Source organism: Lithobates pipiens, unplaced genomic scaffold (genome assembly GCF_037356315.1).
Source record: "Lithobates pipiens isolate NorthernLeopardFrog02 unplaced genomic scaffold, aLitPip1_a1.2 Scaffold_22, whole genome shotgun sequence".
Taxonomy (NCBI): domain Eukaryota; kingdom Metazoa; phylum Chordata; class Amphibia; order Anura; family Ranidae; genus Lithobates; species Lithobates pipiens.
The window spans coordinates 57,488,921-57,513,567 of record NW_027507784.1 but is presented as its reverse complement, the minus strand read 5'-3'; the positions used below and the strand labels follow the sequence as shown (position 1 = coordinate 57,513,567).

The window sequence follows — 24,647 nt, the reverse complement described above, 5'->3', positions numbered from 1 at the left end:
GGCCTTGTGTAGTGTGTTGGCATCTGTAGCAGTTAGTGGGTGTTCTGTGTACCTTCAACACAGTATACACCGATCGTTATCGGCCGGTTTTTCGTTCTTGCTCTTCTGTAGTGGTTGTTGTCTGCGTGCCCTGACCGCAGTATACACCGCTATATTCACCTATATAGCTAACTATCTTGCTCGTTTTAAATAGAGCTTGCAGTCAGCGGTAGGAGATTGTGCGTGCTGTCTGCGTGCTCTGAACCCGGTATACACCGCTATATCCACCTATATAGCTAACTATCTTGCTCGTTTTAAATAGAGCTTGCAGTCAGCGGTAGGAGATTGTGCGTGCTGTCTGCGTGTTCTGAAAAAAACGGACGGCAAAACAAATTATACAGGGGTGATAACCCTTCCCTATGTTTTCCAAAAAGCTTAAAAATAGTTTTTTTGACTGGAGCTACACTTTAAAAATGTACCAGTTGAAAATTACAAACAGATTTAACTTAACACAACAAACCTACACAGTCCCTGTCTTGTTTGCACCGCCTGTATACTGCTGTTCTGAGTATATAGGGCCTGGGGGCCACACGTATTTCTTATTTTTAATATGGGTACGGGGTTCCCCTTAATATGCGTAAAAGACCCAAAGGGGCTGGTAATGGGCAGGGAGGGCTACCCATGCCATTTTTCTCAATGATTTTCAATCATATTGCAGGAATCAGATATAACATTAAAACCGCAAGCAGTTTTAAATGACGTTATTTCCGTTAAATGTAACGTGGCACTTCACAGGCATACTACAGACACCCCCCAGGCACCATATTTAAAGGAATATTTCACTTTTTTTCACTTTAATCGTCATTAAAATCAGTGCTCCCGCCAAAACGGACATTTTTAAAACTTTTTTTTGCATTGACCCATGTCCCCTGGGGCAGGAGCCAGGTCCCCAAACCCTTTTTAGGACAGTATCTTGCATATTAGCCGTTAAAATTAGCACTTTTAATTTCGAATGTTCGAGTCCCATAGACTTCAATGGGGTTCTAACTTTCGTACGAATTTGGGGTCCGTTCGAAAGTTCTGTTGCGAACCGAACCGGGGGGTGTTCGGCTCATCCCTACTTATGTGGATACAGTATCAAAAATAATTATTTGATCCCCTGCACATTTTGTAAGTTTGCCCACTTACAAAGAAATGTAGAGTCTATAATTTTTATCGCAGGGGGATTTTAAATGATATCAATCAAAAATCCTGACAAAACATATGATACAAATGTTATAAATTGAGTTGCAGTTCAGTGAGTAAAATAAGCTTTTGATCCACTACCAACCAACAATAAGTCTAGCTCGCACAGACTGGCTACAGTATGTGCTCATGTGGTACACAGGTTAGTCCTGTCAATTTAAGAAGGTGCTCATAACTACAACTCGTTATGTGCATAAAAGACACCTGTCCACAGAATTTTTCTTCCATTCAAACCTCACCAACACAGGCAAGACCAAAGAGCTGTCAAAGGACGTTAGAGACAAGATTGTAGACCTGCACAAGGCTGGAATGAGTCCATCAGCAAGGAGCCTAGTGAGAAGGAGACAACCGTTGGAGTGATTATTTACAAATGGAAGAAATACAAAATAACCACCAACTGCCCTCTGTCTGGAGCTCCATGCAAGATTTCACCTCATAGAGTTATGATGATCATGAGAAAAGTGAGGGATCTGCCAAGAACTACACAGGAGGAACATGTGAAAGATCTTAAGGCAGTTGGGACCACAGTCACCAAACAAACGATTGGTAACACAATAGGCTGCCATGGATTGAAATCCTGCAGCGCCCGCAAGGTCACCTTCCTCAAGAAGGCATATGTACAGGCCCATCTGAAGGTTGCCAATGAACATCTAAATGATTCAGAGAAGGATTGGGAGAAAATGCTGACTATGGCCCCCAGAACACCATCGTTACAGTCATGCATGGAGGTGGAAACATTATGCTTTGGGGCTGTTTCTCTGATAAAGGGGCAGGCCTACTTTGCCGCATTGAAGGGCCAATGGACGGGGCCATGTATTGTAAAATCTTGGATGAGAACCTTCTTCCTTCAGCCAGAACACTGATGATGGGTCGTAGATGGGTCTTCTAGCATAACAATGACCCAAAACATACCACCAAGGCAACAGAGGAGTGACTCAAGATGAAACACATTAGGGCCTAGCCATCCTTCGGACTTTAATCCTATATAATGTATGGAGTAAGTTGACACTTTGATTTGCCAAGTGACAGCCAAGAAACTTTAAGGATTTAGAGAAGATCTGTAAAGAAGAGTTGACCAAAATCCCTTCTGAGATGTGTGCAAACCTGGCAACCAACTACAAGAAACATCTTACCTCTGTGCTTGCCAACAAGGGTTTCTCCACCAAGTAGTAAGTCAAGTTTTGCTCGAGAATCAAATACTTATTTTACTCACTGAACTGCAATTCAATTTATAACATTTGTATCATGTGTTTATTCTGGATTTTTGGTTGATATTCTGTCTCCATCATTTAACCACTTCAGCCCCGGAAGAATTTACCCCCTTCCTGACCAGAGCACTTTTTGCGATTCGGCACAGCGCCGCTTTAACTGACAATTGTGCGGTCTTCCGACATGACTCCCAAACAAAATTGACAACCTTTTTTTCCAACAAATAAAGCTTTCTTTTGGTGGCATTTGATCACCCCTGCGGTTTTTATTTTTTGCGCTATAAACAAAAAAAAGAGCGTAAATTTTGAACAAAACGCATTATTTTTTACATTTTGCTATAATAAATGTGACATGTCACTGATCTCTGCTCCCGATTACAGGGAGCAGAGATCAGTGACACTGTCACTAGGCAGAATGGGGAGATGCTGGTTTACATTAGCATCTCCCGTTCTTCCACTCCATGAAGCGATCACGGCCACGTGCGACCGATGGCCGCCTCTTAAAGGGCCACGTACAGGTATGTAATTCTGCCTGTATGAGCCCTTCTGACGGCGTATAGGGGCGTGAGGCGGTCAGCAAGTGGTTAAAATACACCTATGATAAAAATTATAGACCCTTCATTTCTTTGTATGTGGACAAACTTACAAAATCTGCAGTGAATCAAATACCGGTAGTTATTTTCCCCAACTGTATATAAGCCTGCTATGGCAATACCGGGGACCCAAGTTATATGTCAGTCTTTCAGGAATAAACCATATTAAAATATTCGTGCATCCTTATGAGATTGATTGGGCACAAGTGCCTGATGCGCCCGATTGGGGAAGTGACTTTTAAGCGTAGTTGGTCTATTTTACTCATACACCCATTCCCTTAAAGTGGTTGTAAACCCTTACAACACACTTTGACCTACAGGTAAACCTAGATTAAGGCTTACCTGTAGGTCCAAGAAATATCTCCTAAACCTATACGGTTTAGGAGATATTTGCCCGAAGACAGGCACACTGAGCGCGGCATCTTCAACTACGGAGATGCTGCGCGTGTCGGCTCCCGTGAGCATGCGGGAGTGACGTCATCGCGGCTTTGCCAAATGACAGCGGCGGAGCAGCGAAACCCACCGAGAAGATGGATGCGCCAGACTACAGGGGACTTTGCTGGCTCCTGTGTCAGGTAAGTGACACATAATGGACTACTATGCGGTGCATAGTAGTCCATTATGCTTTACCTTTGCAGGGAATGAAAGAGGAAGTAAACTCATCAGGGTTTACTTCCTCTTTAAGGTGATCTTTTTTTTTTTTTTTAAGTATCTAGCAAACAGCAAAATAATGTAGCTCCCTACTGCTAGGAATTGTATTATAATTTGTATTCAGTACTCATAGAAGGGAGCTGCTGCATCTGATTTGATAACCCCTTGCTGCTCCATGTACTGTATGTGAACGCCCTCCTGTCAAGCTTCCACCTAGTTAGAGTCTGTCTACGATAAACTCAAAAGCACTTACAATATATTGTTTCTAAGAATGCCGATTTCCATTGTTATCTTGTTAGAGTAAGGAATTAATGAATATATTGAAAATATATTAGGACTGCACTGAAGGACAACTTGATACATTTTAGCGACTCGTTTTTTTGTTTTACAGCATTATGGGACATTGATATTGTTTGCTACTGAACATTAAGCTGAACTCTAGATGAACAAATAAATACACAAACTACATAAGTAGGAGCTATTTTACTGGCCAAAGAATTTGTATTTCTGTCGCCCGAGTCCTGAGATTTGCACAACTATATAGGGCTGAAACAACGAATCGATTAATCGACAACTATTCGATTAATTTCATAATCGATTACTATTTTCATAATCAATTAATCAGCCAGTAACATAATGGAGTTAAAAAAAAAACAACTAAAATGAGCCACAACAATATAATCACTACTGTAAATATTACTTTCTAGAGTAAAAAAAAATGAACCCCTTCCAGTAGTGATTATCAGATTTTTTTGTACTATAAGGGGCTAATTTTAGTCTTTTTAACCCCATTATGTTACTAAACATCTTAGGCCTGGTTCACATCTATATGTTTATTGGTGATTTTTGCAATACGCACTACAGTTCATTTACATGGTTTCCTATGGGACACGTTCATATCTGTGCTTTTTTTCAGCCGCTGCATATTTGGAAAGGGTCAGGGACTTTTAACGCAAAACGGTGCTTTTTTTGGTTCAATATACTTCAACGGAGAAGCTGCAGAAAATAATGTAAATGCGTTTTTGCAGCAATTTGTGTTTTTTAATCTGCCCAAAAAATTTAAAAAAACGCAAATTGCAGTAAAATCACGTGTGCAAAAATAAAAACGCATAGCAAAAAGCACTGCAGAAACAGATCAAAATAAAAAACTGCATAGGTGTGTACCAAACCTTATGCTGGCCTCACGGATTAATTTTCAGGTGAGACTATTCCGATGAAAAATCTTTGTACATTTGCTGAATGAAAGAATTTTGTTTGAAATTTTCACTTCATTTGTAAACAAAAACCACATACACTGTCTGAAAATTCCTTTGACCAAGAAGTTTTCTATAATTTCCAAATTTTCCCGTCACTGTGGTTGAAAATGTACGTCAATTTGACCCAATTTTTTTTTTTTTTTAAGGTTATTAACCGATTAATCAAAACAATAATCGGCCAACTATCATCGATTCATCTTCATCGATTATGAAAATAATCATTTGGTTGCAGCCCTACAACTATACTAGATAACATAAAATACGATAATATTTCAGCACCCAGAAGATACAGGCGATACGTACAGATGCCTATACAATAGATATACCAGATACAGATGTATGCAGGTATAGGTAGGTTTGAGCATAAATATGTGTACATACTGTAGACAGATTTATGCCCCTGGATGCAGACTGTCTGCCCGCATATATATTCATTCATGTTTACATTTGGAACTATGCATATCTGCATATTGCCTTACCGTGTAGTTTATCTATACAGACATCTGTACTTAAAGTGATTGTAAGGGTTCGTTTTTTTTTTTTTTTTAAATAACAAACATATCATTCTTGCCTCCATTGTGCAGCTCGTTTTGCATCTTCTGGAGTCCCCCCATGGCTCCTTCCAACATCAGATAATCCCCTAGGAAAGTGATGGCGAACCTTGGCACCCCAGAGGTTTTGGAACTATATTTCCCAGGATCCACTACAGTGCAGAGTGCCAGAGCATAATGGGAACTATAGTACCAAAACATCTGGGGTGCCAAAGTTCACCATCACTGCCCTAGGAGAAGTGTTCTCCTAGGGGCCATAGCTGCCGAATGTATGACTTGGCCCCGCCCCACGGTGCCTGCGTCATTGGATTTGATGGACAGTAGTGGGAGCCAATGGCTGCGTTGCTATCAATCTATCCAATCAGAATACAAGATACTGGTCGGAGCTGGTGTGTTCATTCCCGTCACGCAAATTTCGGGGCTCTCAGGGGCGAGGCTGCATTAAAAAAATGTTTTTCACCTTAATGCATAGAATGCATTAAGGTGAAAAACGTTGAGGGTTTACAACCCCTTTAAAGTGGGACTACACTGCATCGGAGCACCACAAACCAAAAATGCTATTTAATTCATTTTTAATATTCAATACAAACTCCCCCATCTATCCATGTCTCCATGCTTTAGGATTTGTTCAAAATCACTATAAACAAACCCCTACCATTTATGGCCATGGCCCTTTTGAGTAAGGGCAGATGGTTCATGTAGCATTTATTTCCTGGGGTCCATCTGCCCTTGGCTTAGGCATGCAGGCAGGGCGGTGTGCTTAGCTGAGTAAACTCCTCCCAAAAACTCCAGAAATGTATGACATCATTTGCCTAGACATGGAAACTAGTAATTTACTGAGGAAATGTAAACCAAAAAGTTTAAAACAAGTAAATGTGATATCATTTTCTATCTATTTACTAATGTTAGCAGCATAATGATTAAAAATAGTCACTATTGATTGAGAGAGTGGAGTTCTGCTTTAACACCGGTAGCTCCCAGCCACCAAAATATTGTAGTATCTTACATTATAAACCGATCAGCGTTTACTTTAAGATCACTGACAGGTAAAGTGAGTAACATTGATTGTTACAATGGGATATATTAGGCAGCAAGTACCGTATATACTCGAGTATAAGCCGAGATTTTCAGCCCCTTTTTTTAGGCTGAAAGTGCCCCCCTCGGCTTATACTCGAGTCAAGGAGATCAGGTAGACAGACGGCGGCCATTCCACTATTCAAAAGCCGCGCCTCCCTGTCTGTGATAGGCGGAACACTCAATTTCCCAGCAGGCAGTGTTCCGCCTATCACGGACATCCGCTCATTCTCATACTACGGACGAGGATGAGAGAATGTCCGTGATAGGCGGAACACTGACTGCTGGGAAATGGAGTGTTCCGCTTATCACAGACAGAGAGGCGCGGCTTTTGAACAGTGGAATGGCCGCCGTCTGTCAGACGAGGAGGAGAGGTGCGGCATGGCACACAGAGGCTGCAGATTGGCACAGGTAGGCAGGGATGGACACAGGGATGGACGGGACACAGTGATGGACACAGGGATGGACGGGACACAGCGATGGATGGGACACAGCGATGGATGGGACACAGCGATGGACGGGAAACAGCGATGGACGGGACACAGCGATGGACGGGACACAGCGATGGACACAGGGATGGACGGGACACAGGGATGGACGGGACACAGGGATGGACGGGACACAGGGACGGACGGGACACAGGGACGGACGGGACACAGGGACGGACGGGACACAGGGATGGACGGGACACAGGGATGTCTCACCCTCGGCTTATACACGAGTCAATACGTTTTCCCAGTTTTTTTGTGGTAAATTAGGGGCCTCAGCTTATATTCGGATCGACCTATGCTCGAGTATATACGGTAAACATGTTGTCCCTGAAGTTGATGTGTTGAAAGTAATAAAAATGAGCATCGCAGTGTGTTGTGTATGGGGGTGCGTAGCTGCAGACTGGTCGGGGTACCCATGCTGACCCGTGTCCACAGCCAAAAGTGTCTACAATGGGCACATGAGCAATGGAAGAAGGTGGCCTGGTTTGATGAATCACTTTTTCTTTTACATCATGTGGCTGGCCAGGTGCGTGTGCATCGCTTACCTGGAGAAGATATGGCACCAGGATACAGTATGGGGAGAAGGCGAATAGGCATTGGATGCTTTGAGCAATGTTCTGTGGGGAAACCTTGGCCGTCATTTATGTGAATGTTACTTTGATACGTACCACCTACCTAAAAATTGTTGCCGACCAAGTACACCCCTTCATTGAAACTGTATTCCCTGATGGCAGTGACCTCTTTGAGTAGGATTATGTGACCTGCTACACTTAAAAATAATTCAAGAATGGTTTGAGAAACCCAACAAGGCGTCTGGGGGGTTGACTTGGCCTCCAAATTCTGTGTACTTGTTTTATTTAAGAGCACTAAATGTAATTTCTGTCTTCTGCTTCCTTACTCTGCTATCAACATCATTCACTTCTGACAACTTCTCCAGACATAAACAGAAAAAAGGGGATTGGGATCTCCAGCACACAGACTGTGCTTGACAGCGTCGGCTCTGTTCCTGTGTGCTGTGTGAAAGGGAGGGAGGGGTGTCCCACACTGAGCTGTAGTGTGTAATTTCAGCTCTCTCCTCCCTGCTTTCTGAAATCTTAGACAAGCTTTGTAAATTCTGAACTTGAATGGAAGTAGAGAAGAGAAGACTGTAGATAAACAGGTACAACTTATGTAGGAGGATTTGGTTCATCTCAGTGTGTCACCTGAGACCAGTCATGTATAATAAAGGTTTTACAGCCACTTTAAGGCTGGGTTCACACTGGAGAATGGAGCAGCTCACAGCAGGAGTCCAATGTGTCTCCAGTCACCATATCAAGTCCGATTTCAGCCAGAATTTGGGGCTGAATTCGGACCTGAAATGGACCAAAAGAAGCACAGGTCTGTGCAATTGACGCCACTGCGGAGATATGTGAACCGGCTCCATATAGAGCCAGCCACAATCTCCTGATATGCAAATTGGATGCAAGGAAACTCCCGTCCAATTCACAATAGTGTGAACCCAGCCTTAAGAATCTGCTACTGACAGATTGGTGCCACATACCAGAGCATACCTTCAGAGGTCTGGTGGCATCCATGCCGCGACAGGTCATAGGTGTTTTGGCAACAAAAGGGGTTGTTTCAGTGGCAAAAGAGCTTTTGCTTAATATTACTACTTAATATTAGGCAAGTCATCATAATGTTATGGCTGATCAATGTATGCCCCAATGCACCCATATAAAGAGGTCCTGTCACATCCATGTATAACAATGAGGCGTTGTGTACCGATCACATGCTCACTTTTTAATCTGCACTGGACTACTGACAGCACGACTTGCCTACCATTAGAAATGCCAGCTCTCTTTGCCAGTTTTTACATGTGAACACCAAATTAATTCCAAACACTTTGCAACAGATAGACTTCATGCCAAACTTGCATAGAATTCAGTTTTTGATCAATCCCGCTGTTTATCCTATTTGTTTAAATGAAAGCCAGAAAGCCTTGATTTGGGTAACAGTCTGTTCTTACACTGGCCAGATCAATATTAAAAAGCTTTAGACTTTACAAAGCTCGACTACAACACAGATGGAAACATGTCTGTGGCATGGCATGCCAGTCCAGACAAACTCGGGGAGAGTTAATATCTTCTGATACATAAAGCCTCATTTGCCAGAAATAAGTACACCACTGGTGCCATGCTTGTCATGTTGCAAAAAAAATAAAAAATAAATTAACAAAACACAGTAGGTCCCGGCTTTGTGATATCTTAGCCGCAAAGAGCTCATTCACGAAAAAAAAAAATGATTTTGACTTGAAACCAACAAATGTCAGAAAAAGGTTTAGTGTTTAAGCTTTCCTCATTTACACACCAAATGTATTCCTTTGATCTAAAGGACAAATTGTTACAATTTTTATACATGTTTAAGTTCCACTTAAAGCGGAGGTCCACCCTAAAGTGGACCTTCCGCTCATCGGAACCCTCCCCCCCTCCGGCGCCACAATTGGCACCTTTCAGGGGGGAGGGGGGTGCAGATACCTGTACAGTACAGGTATCTGCACCCACTTCTGGGATAGCTCTCTGCGGAAAGGGGCGTAAATTATGCCCCCTTTCCGAAAGTCCCCCGCTGCCTGATGGGAAACACATAGATCCCAGAGGCAGCGGGTCCATCCTTATTGCGCAGCTCGACTCGCGCATGCGCAGTAGGGAACCGGGAAATGAAGCCGAAAGGCTCCACTTCCTGATTCCCATACCCAAGATGGCGGCGGCAGCACCCGAGAGACGATCGAGAGATCGGCTTCGGGTGCCGACATCGCAGGCGCGCTGGACAGGTAAGTGTCACTATTTTAAAAGTCAGCAGCTGCAGTATTTGTAGCTGCTGGCTTTAAAAAAAAAAAAAAAAAAAAAAAACGCGGAGTCCCGGCGGACTCCCGCTTTAAATACTTCTTTTAAAGAACAACAGAGTTATTGGCAGGGTCACCACCAGATGAAAATAGAAGAAAGAAAGACTAAAAAAAGAAAAATGAATGCAGCCATCACATATATGAATTGGTAAGCTGCAATATAATACATTGTACAGACTGTTTGGTTCAACACTACAAAACGAGTACTATAAAAGCCTCAGTTTTGGTTCATTTAAAGTGTAAGCCCCTATCTATAGTATTAACACGGGTGGTGGAGTGGACAAAATTAGATAATGAAAAAAGATGGGTGGCAATAGAACACAGCGCTGCAGAGACACGATTAGGAAAGGAAATTTGGATACCCCCAAAACACAGATCACTCGGACCAACAACACTTGCACTCACAAAAAACGTTTTTAGAATATGGGATGGAATTCACAAGCATAATAAGTGGAAATACAACTCTCCACTAATGGCATTAAAAGAAAATAATTTATTTCCACCGGGGAAGAGCACTATGGGAGGACACTGGATTAGAAGAGAAGATATTCAATTGAGACACATAATAAATGCGGGTAAAATAAACACGTTAGAAATACTACAGGAGTACATGGATATAGATGGATGGAGGTACCTCCAGCTCAGACATTTTGTCTCATCATTGCCACAACCACTGAGAAGTGGAACAGACCTTAACGCCTTAGAGCGGATATGTGAGGGGAAAATAATAAGAGTAAATATCTCACAGATATACAAGATGCTGGGAGAAGTGGACGAGACGGAGGTACCTATATATATAAAAAAGTGGGAAGAAGAAATAGGGCCACGAGGGGAGAAACAGAATTTAGAAAAAATTTTACACTTAACACACGGGACATCGAAAAATCTTAATACAATAGAAATGAATTATAAAAGCCTTGCTAGATGGTATAGGACACCAGACAAGATGAGGAGATATCAGGAAGAGCAACTCGGGATGTGCTGGAGAGGGTGTGGACAGCAAGGGACTGCGGCACATATCTGGTGGGAATGCCCAAAAATTAGAAATTACTGGAGAGAAACATTAACTTTAATAAAAATAATAACAGGAACTCAGGTACTAGAAAACCCATGGACATGTCTTTTCCATGGTACAGACACCCCAACTCAAAAGTACAAAGAAGGCCTCATAGGAAACCTAATAAACGTAACAAAGAGCTTGATACCAAAAAACTGGAGACAGGCGGAAGCCCCAAAATTGAGGGAATGGATAGGTAAAGTAGAGGACATGTATAGAATGGAGGGATGGGAAGAGGATGAGGAGAGGGGGGAAAAGAAATTTCGAAAGAAATGGAAGCAATGGAAACTGTTTAAATCAACGAAGAAATATGAAGAGGTAGTAGGGCTATAGGGGGGGGGGGGGGTAGTAGGATGCATATGTATATGTATACTATGTTTTATACTTTTTGTATGGAAAAAATTTAAATAAAGATTAAAAAAAAAAAAAATAAAGTGTAAGCCCCGGCCATAGACTGTTCAAATTCCTTGCTGCTGAACCGGCCGAGATTTGAACTATGTATGGGCAGGCTGAATGTTTCCAAGTTGATCCATCAACTTGGGTACAACAAGCCTGCTGGACTTTACATGCGATTATTTGTAGTGGCTAATATAGCTGATAAAGCTGCTAGCAATAGCAATAATCACTGTCTTCTCCCGGTGAGGATGGCCTCCCCCGCTTTTCCGCCAGAAGGATACAATTGCTCAGCGAGAGAGATTCCCCTCTCAACACTGGTCGGTGTTGGTGGGGGGAATCAAGCAAATTTCTCTTCTGCAACCTGTGGTTGCAGGAAAGGAATTTTCTCCGTATATGGCCTGTCTTAGTTCACCTTCAGCAAGATTTTCCAAAAATCCCCCTACGCAATTCCATATCATGTGACTAGCACATACCAGCACTCCCGCTGGTTTAAAAGGTGCATGTCCTCCGATTACACATAGGGGGGCTCTGGACAAGAACCACAGGCCCCTCGATCCCCATCCATCCTGCTTACAATTGTGCACCCCCTAGTGGCCTCTCCAGTCCATCCACACTGTGCACATGTGCTCTCTCCGCTCCAGGTAAGCTCAGCAGCGGCCACTCCAAGCTATTCAAACTGTATATGTGTGGTGAATGTGTCCTTCTCTAGCTGAGCTCATCTGCAACCAATCACCTTTTTTTTAAATTGTTCTACTCAAAACCGAAGAAAGGCGTAAAATAATTGGTTGGTATGGGTTGAAGCACTTGAATCCTCTTTACACTACCATAATTATAAATTCAAATATTTGTAAAGGTTTTGTAAAACAAAATTTATATGAATAAATAATACAGGCAGCGATTATTCCACTAACCCTAGTACAGCTAATACTACTAATAATACCAAAATAGGTTCATGATAATGATAAAATACCATATAACATTGACTGTATCATTTTTATTGCCATTACTATACTACCACAGCAGCTACTACTAACAATAATAGCAATAATAGTCATAATAATATAGTGTAATAAGGAAACTGAAATGATGATGATGATGATTATTCTACTATACTATTACAAAGAGCAATAAATAATACTATATATCGTGACAGTAGTAGTAGTAATCATGATAATTATAATATTATAAAATATAATTTCTTCATAATTATCCCCTTATGCATATACTGTAACTTCTATAATGTACCATTCTGGGTGCCTGAATGTACAGCAGGGGTGTCCAAACTTTTTTCAAAGTGGGCCAGATTTAATGAAGTGAACATACGCCAGGGCCGATCATTTTGCCTGACATTCTTTGAACCATTAAAATTAAATGCAAATTACCTAATACACTGTCCAACAAGAATTCTCTTGCCTTTGTGCATGGCGGAGATTGATTTAAAATCAAGACGATTGAAATCACTAGTAAAAAGGCATGATTTTAAATCAACTAATTTTAAATCATAATTTTTAAAAAGCAACTGTCATCTCTGTCCCGCAGCGGCTCCTCCTCTGACCCGCTGTTGACTCAACGACAGCCCCATTCACTTTAATGGGACAAAAAGGTGAAGGACGTGGTGGCAGCTGGTGATCAGATGCCTGCTAACAGGTGCTGCCATGATGGATCTGAAATGACAGGTGCTCTTTACATGTAAGGACTTCTTCTTGCTGGTAGTTAGAATCTTTAATATTTGCAAACAAAATAAAGGTTTTCTATTTAGAATAATAAGCTGTCAGGTTAGTAAATATTCCCAAACTGGGTCTCTTTTACGGTCTGCTGCCATTTTTCTCCTCAAGGAAGGAATGAAGCACTTCAAGCTATGTGCAGAAAGATCACAAAAGTTTATAAGCTTCTTAGAAGGTTTTACTTTCATTTTTACTGCTTGCCCTTCCTCCTCACACTTAGAGCCTGGTACGGATGCATTTCTCTTCAAACAATCATACAGTTTGTAGTGTACATAGATTTGCAAATCAAGGGGATAAAAGGAGAATTCATGAACTTTGTTTTATCTCATGGTTACTGTGAAATTGTGTGAATGCATCAATGCAGTGCATGTTATCTCAGCTTGCATTCACTGAATGAGATTACCAAAAATGTAAATATACAGCCCCATGCTACATACCCAAGCTCCATTTCACACTGAATAAACTCAATTAATAATGTATCTTAAATAGAAAACTATCTTTAGATAGATTTTTACTCCAACAGCATTTTATTAAAATAAATTTGATAAAAATAAATCCAATTTAAATAAAAAAAAAATCAGATTTAAATTAAAAAAAATCTTTTTTTTTATTTTATTTTTAAAAATCATCAATTTTTATCCACCTGCCTCTGTGGCTGTGTGTGGTGAAGAGTAGGGATGGCCGAACGGTTCGTCTGGCAGTCGTTTTACGGCGAATTTCGGCTGTTCGCTGTCCGCCCGGCGGACTTCCGTGTTTACTGTGTAAAAGAGGTTTGACCTATGATGACACATCCATCATGGGGTACAGGACAGCCAATTGAGACATTACAACACATGGACACTTGGACATTCCCCCTAACTTATAAATAGACCTGATCCGGTGGCCATTTTACATTCTTTCTTATGTCACTATAGGGAGAGGTTGCGGTGTGGAGCAGGGAGAGACTTCTGTGACCCAAATCGCTATTTATTAGGTCCACAAAAGTTCTTTTAAGGACTGGTATCATGGTATAGGTGTTAGGTGTAGTTCAGGATATAGGTTTGAGGCAGTGCTGTGCTCAGGGCCGTCTTTAAGGCAGGGCAAAAGGGGCAGCTGCCCTGGGCCCTGTCATTGTTGTGGGGCCCAAAACAGCTGCCTCATACTTGCCAACTATCCAGGTTTAAATTCCCTTGTCCCTTGAAGTTTTATTCCTGTGCTGTGTCCTAATATCTGTGTGAAGTGCTGGTACTAATGCTGCCCAGCTCTGCCCTATTGTTGTGTGCAAGTGACTCACCAGCAGACCCTGTGTTTACATATAAATAACCAGCATTCATATGTAAATAGCGTCGACAATACTAAATAAATAGCTGCGGCTGGCGGCATTGATATGTAAATAAAGGTGGCATTCCTATGTATATCATGCTCCCCTGCTGCGAGGAGGTGATGTGCTGTAACCTCTAGCAACTAATCAGTGAGCCGTAATGTGTGCTGTAACCTCTAGCAACTAGTCAGTAAGCAGTAATGATATGCTGTAACTGCTGGCAACCAATTGCAATTGCTGCCTGATCTGATACAGAAAAATGATTTTAGGTCTAGCTGCTATTTATTGCATGTCTCAGAGTAGGTGGAGAGGGAAATTGCATGGGGGGGGGCAAGAAAAATTTTATGTTACTATTAGGTCGACAAAAGTGCAATTCAAGTTATTGTTCCAGCAGCCTCTGTTTTGACAGTTTATATAGGGACAGGCAGGAAGCTGAGTGTGAGGCAGTGAGGGTCAGTTTAATCAGTAGCTGTTACTATTAGGTCCACAAAGGTTCTTTTCAGGACTGGTATGGTAATAGGCTTGTGCACATATAATATTCTTTCTTCCAAATATAGAAAGAATATTATACTTGACTGCTGCCCTTCTGCTGCAGTCTGCTAAGCATTCACAACCTACTTGGTCCTTATAAGGACTGGTAAGGTCTAGGGTGCTACAGTACATAGGGTTGAGTGAGGTACAGTCTGCTATTCCATAAGAACTGGTATAGGCCCACAATACATAGGGTTGAGGTGCACTACTGCTGACCGCTGCCCTATACTGCAGCAGTCCTTCATCAGTATAGGGACCAACGTACAGTCTGCTAATCATTCACAACCTACTTGTTCCACAAAGGTCCTTATAAGGACTGGTAAGGTCTAGGGTGCTACAGTACATAGGGTTGAGTGAGGTACAGTCTGCTATTCCATAAGAACTGGTATAGGCCCACAATACATAGGGTTGAGGTGCACTACTGCTGACCGCTGCCCTATACTGCAGCAGTCCTTCATCAGTATAGGGACCGACGTACAGTCTGCTAATAATTCACAACCTACTTGTTCCACAAAGGTCCTTATAAGGACTGGTAAGGTCTAGGGTGCTACAGTACATAGGGTTGAGTGAGGTACAGTCTGCTATTCCATAAGGACTGGTATAGGTCCACAATACATAGGGTTGAGGTGCACTACTGCTGACCGCTGCCCTATACTGCAGCAGTCCTTCATCAGTATAGGGACTGAGAGTTTTGTCACAGGGTCATTTAAAAAAATGACAGGCAGAGGAAGAGGCAGGGCCTTCCGCAGGGGTGGTAGGGGTAGGGCAGGAGCAACAAGCTTGAGCCAAAGTGGGAAGTTGCAGAAGGTGCGTTCAATTCATTTAAAGGACCAGACTTGGTTGAGTGGCTCACTCAGCCTTACTCTTCTGCACCCTCCTCATCCTCTCGATCTGCACCCTCTTCTTCACTCTCTGCTATGTGCACCCGCAAAGACACTACCACCAACAACAACACCACCACCACCACCACCACCACATACTTTCCGCTTGAGTCACAGGAATTATTTTCCGATCCATATCAAGACATTTCTGATGCGCAGCCATTCTTGGTATTGGATCAGGAAGAGGAGGTAACAACAACCGCTACTCAGCAGTCTGACGACAGTACCCCGATCAACCCAATAAGGAGGTTGGTCCCCGGTGTTGCTGCCTACTCCGAGATCTCTACTTATAGCAGTGGGGAAGGTGACGTCGATGATGACGTGTCTAGTGATGTCACGTGGGTGCCAATAAGAGAGGAAGAGGAGGGGAGTTCAGAGGGAGATATGGACCAGCAGATAGGGAGGAGAAGCAGGAATAACTTACATTGCACAGGAAGGACAAAGCAGACTGCAAATGTATCAGGAGCGAGCCATCGACCATGTACGGTCACATCTGGCGCTCCCAGGACACCGGCACATGGCTCCGCAGTGTGGGCTTTTTTTAACGTGTCCGCTGTTGACAATAGCGTTGCCATCTGCAATCTTTGCAGTCAACGCATTCGTCGCGGTAAGCCCAACACTCACCTAGGGACGACCGCCTTAAGAAGGCACATGAGCAGCCATCACCGAGCCCAGTGGAAGCAACGGAACACACAAAGCCACACTCCAGGCTCTCACTGTCCAGCCTCGTCTTCTACTTCTCCTTCTCCTCACAATTGTCCTCCACTCCACCTTCCATCACGCCAAGCTCACGTTTTTCTGCAAAAAGGCAGGCTTCCATGGGCCTAATGTTCGAGCGTAAAAAAATGATGACGCCGGATAACCCTCTTGCCCAACGGTTGACGGCTGGCTTGTCAGAACTCATAGCCCGCCAACTACTGCCATATAAACTGGTGGACTCGGAGGCCTTTCGCAAATTTGTGGCCATTGGAACACCACAATGGAAGGTCCCAGGAAGGAAGTATTTCTCAGAGAAGGGCATCCCAGAGCTATATGGCCATGTTCAGCGGCAAGTGAATGTATCTCTGGCACACAGTGTCGGTGCCAAGATACATCTGACCATAGACACGTGGTCTAGCAAACACGGGCAGGGAAGGTATATCACTTTTACTGCCCACTGGGTGAACCTTCTGACGGCCGTCAAGCATGTAACCCGTGGCACCCGTGTAGATTTGGTTTTACCGCCACGGATTGCATGCAGGCCTAGCTCTTCTTCTCCTCCTCCTCCTACTCCATCCTCCTCCCTCTCCTCCTCGGCTGACTCCTCCTTTTCCGCTGCTAGCGTCTCTTTTCCGCTGTGCCGCCCAAGCTACCCAGAACCTATTCGACATGCCAGGTGAGACATTGCCATGCCGTGGCACACGTCTTAAACTTGGTCGTGCAGCGATTCGTTGTCCAATACCCTGGGGTCCAGGACATCTTGCGGCAGGCAAGGAAAATCTCTGCCCATTTCAGAAGATCTTACACGGCCATGGCTCGCCTTGCTGACATTCAGCGGCGACACAATCTGCCGGTCAGATGTCTTATTTGCGATTGCCCGACGCGATGGAATTCAACCTTCTATATGCTTGATAGGCTGCTCCTGCAGAAACGTCCAGTTAATGTCTACCTGTATGAACTCTGCGGCAGAACAGGTTCTGGGGAGCTGTTTTTTTTTCACCGCGCCAGTGGCTGCTCATGCGCGACGCATGCAGACTTCTGCGGCCATTTGAGGAGATCACCAAACTGGTCAGTCGCAGCCATGGCGCCATCAGTGACATGGTACCTTATGCCTTCTTTATGGAGCGTGCATTGTGTCGTGTCATTGATCAAGCTGTGGAGGAGCAGGAGCGGGAAGATGAGGAAGTCGCAATGCTGGATGAATTCCCAGGGGGGGCTACTCTATCTGAGACAAGTCAACAACAGGAGTCTGAAGAGGAGTCAGAGGAGGATGGTGCCGGGGCGGATGAGGAGGAGCAAGAAGAGCATGCTTTAAACCTTTCTGGGATCCCTGTTGTTGTGCGTGGATGGGGAGAGGAGAATGAAGAGGACAACATTATCCTGGATGATGAGCAGGAGCCAGGCCACCACACCGCTTCCAGTTTAGTGCAAATGGGGGCCTTCATGCTCCAGTGTTTTAATAGGGACCCCTGTATAAAAAGCATAAGGGTCAAGGACCAGTACTGGGTGGCAACGTACTTAGACCCCCGGTACAAACACAAAATGGTGGAAATGTAACCGTCACAGAGGGCTGTCAGAATGGAGCACTTCCAGGCCTTGCTTCGAAAAATGCTGCATTCTACTTTTGCGTGCGCTGGCAGAGGAGCAATTCCCACTCCCAGAGAAGGAGTTGCGGGTACCAATCCAACAGCGCCTGCAAGAAGAGGCCGGTTTGAAGATGTGTTGGTGACTTCAGATATGAGGTCATTCTTTCAGCTGACCCATCGACAGGTGTCATCCGGATCCAGCATCAGGGAACGCCTAGACCGTCAGGTGTCCGACTACATCGGGTTTATGGCTGATGTGGACGCTCTGAGGAGTGATGAACCCCTGGACTACTGGGTGGGCAGGCTTGACCTCTGGCCAGAGCTTGCCCAATTTGCAATCGAACTGTTGGCTTGCCCCTCGTCCAGTGTCCTGTCCGAAAGGACATTCAGCGCAGCAGGGGGGATCATGACCGATAAGCGTACTCGCCTAGCTCACAACAGTGTTAACTACCTCACATTTCTAAAAATGAATAAGGCATGGATCTCGGAGGAATTCAACACATGTGACCAGTAGACCATGTATATGTCTATAAACAATTTTTTTAATCGAGCACACAGACCTTCTTTCTTCATTTGGCTCACTTCCTTGTCCAACAAAAAGCACACCGTACTATATGCCCGTACCCTCCTCTTTGAAGAGGTTGAGCGGTGTCATATTTCTACTGGGGCTGCTTATTATGAGGGGCTCCCACCATCCCTGTGCTGTGCTGACTTCCTCCTGGGGCTGCTTATTATGAGAGGCTCCCACCATCCCTGTGCTGTGCTGACTTCCTCCTGGGCCTGTACCTCTGCTGTGCATATTATGAGGGGCTCCCACCATCCCTGTGCTATGCTCATTATGAGGGGCTCCCACCATCCCTGTGCTATGCTCATTATGAGGGGCTCCCACCATCCCTGTGCTATGCTGACTTCCTCCTGGGGCTGCTTACGGTGCAGGTGTCAGTGCTGTATATCACGGTGCTGGTGTCAGTGCTGTATATCACGGTGCTGGTGCGAGTGCTTTATGTCACGCTGCTGATGTCAGTGCTCTCTATCACGGTGCTGCTGTCAGTGCTGTATATCACGGTGCTGGTGTTAGTGCTTTATGTCATGCTGCTTATGTCAGTGCTCTCCATCACGGTGCTGGTGTCAGATCACTCTATCACGGTGCAGGTGTCATTGCTGTATGTCACGCTGCTGATGTCAGTGCTCTCTATCACGGTGCTGCTGTCAGTGCTGTATGTCACGGTGCTGGTGTTAGTGCTTTATGTCACGGTGCTGTTTTCAGATCACTCTATCACGGTGCAGGTGTCATTGCTGTATGTCACGCTGCTGGTGATCATCTCCTGCACCCTCTCCTCCATTGCCTTCATGCGCTCCACAGTCCTGAATTGTCACAACAATTTCACATATAAAAAAAGAATGCTTGTAGTTGTCGATCCCAGATTCACCTCATACATGTGTTATGTCATTGGCCATGTGGTGGGACTTTGTTTGCACAGTTATTAATTATTTTGTGGCTGCAAATTTGACCTGTAGGTTTGCAAAGTTCGCCTCCCATTGAAGTCAATGGGGCCCACCGCGAACGTTACGGTTCGCGAACTAGCGGCCGCGTTCGCGGTCCGCATTCGCGAAACATCCCGTCGGAAGTTCGTCCATCACTAGTGAAGAGTCTAAGGATGAGCTTGGGGTGTTATTTGGATATACTATATTTATTGGCGTATAACTTCACTTTAAGAGGGAAGATTTTCAGAATTTTTTTTTTTTTTAAATAAAGAACTGTGAAGCATAAGGGTGAGTGCTCATCAATGCGGCATCTGCAGCCTCGCCATTGCCATGGATGCAGCCTCGCCATTGCCATGGATGCAGCCTCAGCATTGCCATGGATGCAGCCTCAGCATTGCCATGGATGCAGCCTCAGCATTGCCATGGATGCAGCCTCAGCATTGCCATGGATGCAGCCTCAGCATTGCCATGGATGCAGCCTCAGCATTGCCATAGATGCAGCCTCAGCATTGCCATAGATGCAGCCTCAGCATTGCCATGGATGCAGCCTCAGCATTGTCATGGATGCAGCCTCAGCATTGCCATGGATGCAGCCTCAGCATTGCATTGCCATGAATGCAGCCTCAGCATTGCCATGAATGCAGCCTCAGCATTGCCATGAATGCAGCCTCACCATTGTCATCAGTGCAGCCTGATCCATGCCCATCTCCAGTCTTGCAGGGGACAGGGAGGGGGGTGGTACGAGCGCAAACAGATTACATACAGGAGAATCTCCTGTTTACTCTGCGGTCTTTTTAATACAAAGTCCCACCTCTTATGATAGACAGAAATGCCAGCCCATGAGATGGGACTATTACAGAGGCCGCCAAGAAAACAGGAGATTCTCCTGTATGTAATCTGACGGCACTCATCCCGCCCTTTCCCTGTCCCCTCGGAGGAAAGATAAATACAGTATATATCTTTTGTGCTCCCCCCAGCGAAAGACGGGGCCACAAAATTATATATATATATATATATATATATATATATATATACAAATTACTAGTGGGCCGTATGAAACCGGGCCATGTCCGCAATTGGTCCCTGGGCTGGACTTTGGACATGCCTGATGTAAAGTATTCTTCCTGATATTTGTAATTACGGTATGTACTTATTCAGAAAAAGAATTTCTTCAGAACAAATATTATCCCCTTGTGCATATATATGGCAGCACGGCAGTTGGCTTTAATGCAGAGATGGCACTTACATGCGTATAGCGGGAGTCCATTGTTTGTGTTGGGAGTGTGCCTACTCAACACCCCCAGAACAGTGACCAAGCTGTGTGATGACATGTGTGCAATGCAGCACAACTCATCTTGATTTAGTGTTATGGTGGGTACAGGGCACATAGAAAACAATTATTTTCTATGTGTTCTTGCATTTGGTCACCATTGAACTATGCAGATCAGCACAGCTCAATAGAGACGGTGTGGACAAGCTTACAATAATAAGACCAGTGCTGTTAAAGAAGAAGCACTATACATCGCCTTCCAGAGGCCAATGTCTGCAAATGCCGCAGCTTCACTGCTCCCTTCAAGCGGCGAGAGTACCAGCTCCCCCCTCTGCATGCTGTAATTTCTCCTGCAGGATCCTTCAGTACATCACTACAGGACGTACAGGGCTGTGGGAGGAACCATTGTGTGTGGCAGGAGGACACAGGTTTTTAACCAATCCAAGAGGTTGAATACCTGCAGTGGCTGGAGAGCAGTACAAAGGCGGTATTTCAAGACACAGACCACCAAAGAATGTACTACTTCTTATTTTACAGTGCTAGTGGAGAAGCATTAGAACATGTCAGGATTTTATTGCTGTCAGTTTCTCCATTAGGTAGATTCACCCTCTATTTTCCCTGTTTACCATTATCATTGAAAGTGAAAAAAGAAAACACCAAATTTGGGGTTGTCACCAGAGCAGAAAAAGAGGGTAAATCTTCGGATGGGTACACTTGTTCTGGTGACAAGTGTAGATTTCCTCTCACTTCTTGTTGTGGCTAAGGGACAGGCAGGGCCAGTGCTAGACTATTATGCTCCCCAGCCAAGACCAGCTACTTGCAACCCCACCCAAAAAAAAATAAAGGCTGCACATGCCGCCTGTACAGGGAAGCTTTCTCATCTCCTTGCCAACGTTAGCTCCATATGGAGACTGACTGGGGAGCTGGGAGGAAGTGATGTTATGAACAGCACGGCTTGTGCAGCACCTCATTGGCTGGATACTTCTTCTTCGCAGATTGGCTGAAGTTGGCTTCGTCTCCAGCTAACATCATCCAATCCTGAAGCAGTAAGCGAAACATTGACACAGTGTGTGGGGAACAGGGTACCCATCAGAAATTTTGGGACCTCTTACACAGCTTTAGGCCTGGGACTTCCGGGACTGACCTCCTTACATCAGAGTTTACCCCTTTCATTAGGGTCCCCAAAGTTCTCCCCTTACATCAGGGTCCCTAGCCACTTAAGGAACTGAGCCTCTTTTTGAGATTTGTTGTTTACAATTTAAAAACAGGTTTTTGTGCTAGAAAATTTCTTAGAAACCCCAAACATTACACATTTTTTTTCTAACACCCTAGAGAATAAAATGGCGGTTGTTGCAATACTTTCTGCCACACCGTAGTTGCGCAGCGGTGTTACAAGCGCACTTTATTTAGGGAAAAATACACTTTTTTGAATAAAAAAAAAAAAAGCAAACAGTGAAGTTAGCCCATTTTTTTAACTTGTGAAAGATAATGTTACGCTGGGTAAATTGATACCCAGCATGTCATGCTTCAAAATTGCGTCCGCTCGTGGAATGGCGACAAACTTTTACCTTTAAAAATCTCCATAGGCGACATTTAAAGAATTCTACAGGTTGCACTTTTGAGCTACAGAGGAGGTCTAGGGCTAGAATTATTGTTCTTGCTCTACCAATTGCGGTGATACCTCACATTTGTGGTTTGAACACCGTTTTCATATGCGTGTTCTACATGTGTATGGACTGTCCCCGATAGGGAACATCAGCAGACCAGCTGCAATGGCTGCACCCTAGACGTCTGCCTATATCGCCCAGCACAGGCCCTGGGAACAGGAAGTGAAGGGAAATCTCCCCAATGGGGATGGCTGTCAGGAAACCAGCATTTTTAGAATGGTGATGTCAGCACTGACTGTATCTTCACTTTGGAGTATAAAGCTATCATAACACCAATGTAGAAGTGAATATAAAGTGATATGAAGACTGCCCTGGGGGTCATCATCCTGATTCTTAAAGGATCTCTCCTCCAGTCCCCTGCTATATCATCGCCCCCCTCACTACTTACACGGACTAGGCGATCACACTGGACCTTGCCGGGCGAATTGTTCAGATAAAAGTGACGATCAATATCACCTGTCGCGATAGGTTCGGGATCAATTTGCGCTGTAGACACAGAAGGCCACGCCTCCTCCTAATCAACAGCATCGGTAACTCAGGCAACGGAGGGCCCGCTTCCCATTGGCTCATTCGGATCCAGTGGGTTTTCCAATGGGATTCCTGGGCGGGCTGGCTTCCCCCAATGGCAGGTCGGGCAAAGAGCGGCTGCGCCGTGACGTCACGAGGCTTGGGAGCCCGGCGGTGCTGGCTCGGTGTGCTCGGCAGAGGGTAGTCAGCTCCCGCACCATGGACACGGGGTAAGAGCCCGTCCCGGGAGGGAGAGGGGCCGCCGCTGGCTGTGGACACACATGAGGCTGTGGAGCCCGGAGGACGGGGAGAGCTGAGCCGGCAGGTAAGAGCGCCGGACTGTCACTGAGAGGAGTTCGGGAGGGAGACGTGTGCTGGACGGGGAGGACCGACAATCCCATATACCTCTCTATATATACCAAGTGTGTGAGGAGAGCTGAGGAGACCCACCGACCTACAACACACCTCACCGTATACACCAAGTGTGTGAGGGGGACTCCTATACGTAGACAGCACATGGAGGAGGCGAGACTCACTGTACAAATACACTGTGCTGGGAAAACACTGCAAAGGAGAGAGAGACCATTATCCTCCACACACACACCTCACCACACTGTGCTACAGGAACACCCTCCCCCTTATCCTACATACACCTCATCACACTGTGCTACAGGAACACCCTCCCCCTTATCCTACACACACCTCACCACACTGTGCTACAGGAACACCCTCCCCCTTATCCTACATACACCTCACCACACTGTGCTACAGGAACACCCTCCCCCTTATCCTACACACACCTCACCACACTGTGCTACAGGAACACCCTCCCCCTTATCCTACACACCCCCCCCACCATAATCTCATCTCTGAACACTGTGCTGGAAACCCCCTTATCCTATACACACCTCACCACACTGTGCTACAGGAACCCCCCCCCCCCCCCCCATAATCTTATCTCATAAAACTGTGCTGGTAAATCACCCCCCCACTTCAAAGGAGACCCCCTTATCATACACATAACTCACCACACTGTGCTAGAGGACCACCCCCCCCCCCCAACCATAATCTAATCTCATCTCATCACACTGTGCTGAATGCCCCCCACTTCAAAGGAGACCCCCTTATCCTGCACACACCTAACCACACTGTGCTAGAAGGACACCCTCTTACAGTAACCTCATCTCAGAACACTGTGCTGGGAGATCCCTACACACACATGTACACTGTGCTGTAAGGAGACTCCCTCACCCTAATCCCACCTCAGTACACTGTGCTAGAAGAACACCCCCTTGCAATAATCTCATCTCAGAACACTGTGCTAGGAGACCCCCCCCCCCCCTACACATACTATGCTAAGAGAACACCCCCTCGCCATTATCCCACCTCTGTACACTGTGCTTGAAGACCCCCGCTTCAAAGGAGACCCCTTTTCCTACACACACCTCAATACACTGTGCTAGGACACCCCCTGGCAATAATCTCATCTCAGAACACTGTGCTAGGAGGAGACCCCATCACCCTACACACACACTGTGCTGGATGGTGACCTCCTCACCCTAAACCCACCTCAGTACACTGTGCTAGGTGAACATCTCACTTGCATAAACCCATCTCA

General features: G+C 45.0%; 2 protein-coding genes across 8 annotated transcripts in view; one reads left to right on the top strand and one right to left on the bottom strand.

Moving 5' to 3' along the window:
- Positions 1–23,072, bottom strand: part of CCDC148 (coiled-coil domain containing 148) — a 416,154-nt gene extending 393,082 nt beyond the window's left edge. The window contains exon 1 of the mRNA XM_077447650.1: positions 22,911–23,072. The gene's annotated coding sequence lies outside the window, so the exon portion shown is untranslated. The remainder of the gene's footprint in view (positions 1–22,910) is intronic.
- Positions 23,073–23,166: 94 nt separating this feature from the next.
- Positions 23,167–24,647, top strand: part of PKP4 (plakophilin 4) — a 474,949-nt gene continuing 473,468 nt past the window's right edge. For all 7 annotated transcript variants that reach the window (XM_077447646.1, XM_077447645.1, XM_077447649.1 and 4 more), the window contains exon 1: positions 23,167–23,354. The gene's annotated coding sequence lies outside the window, so the exon portion shown is untranslated. The remainder of the gene's footprint in view (positions 23,355–24,647) is intronic.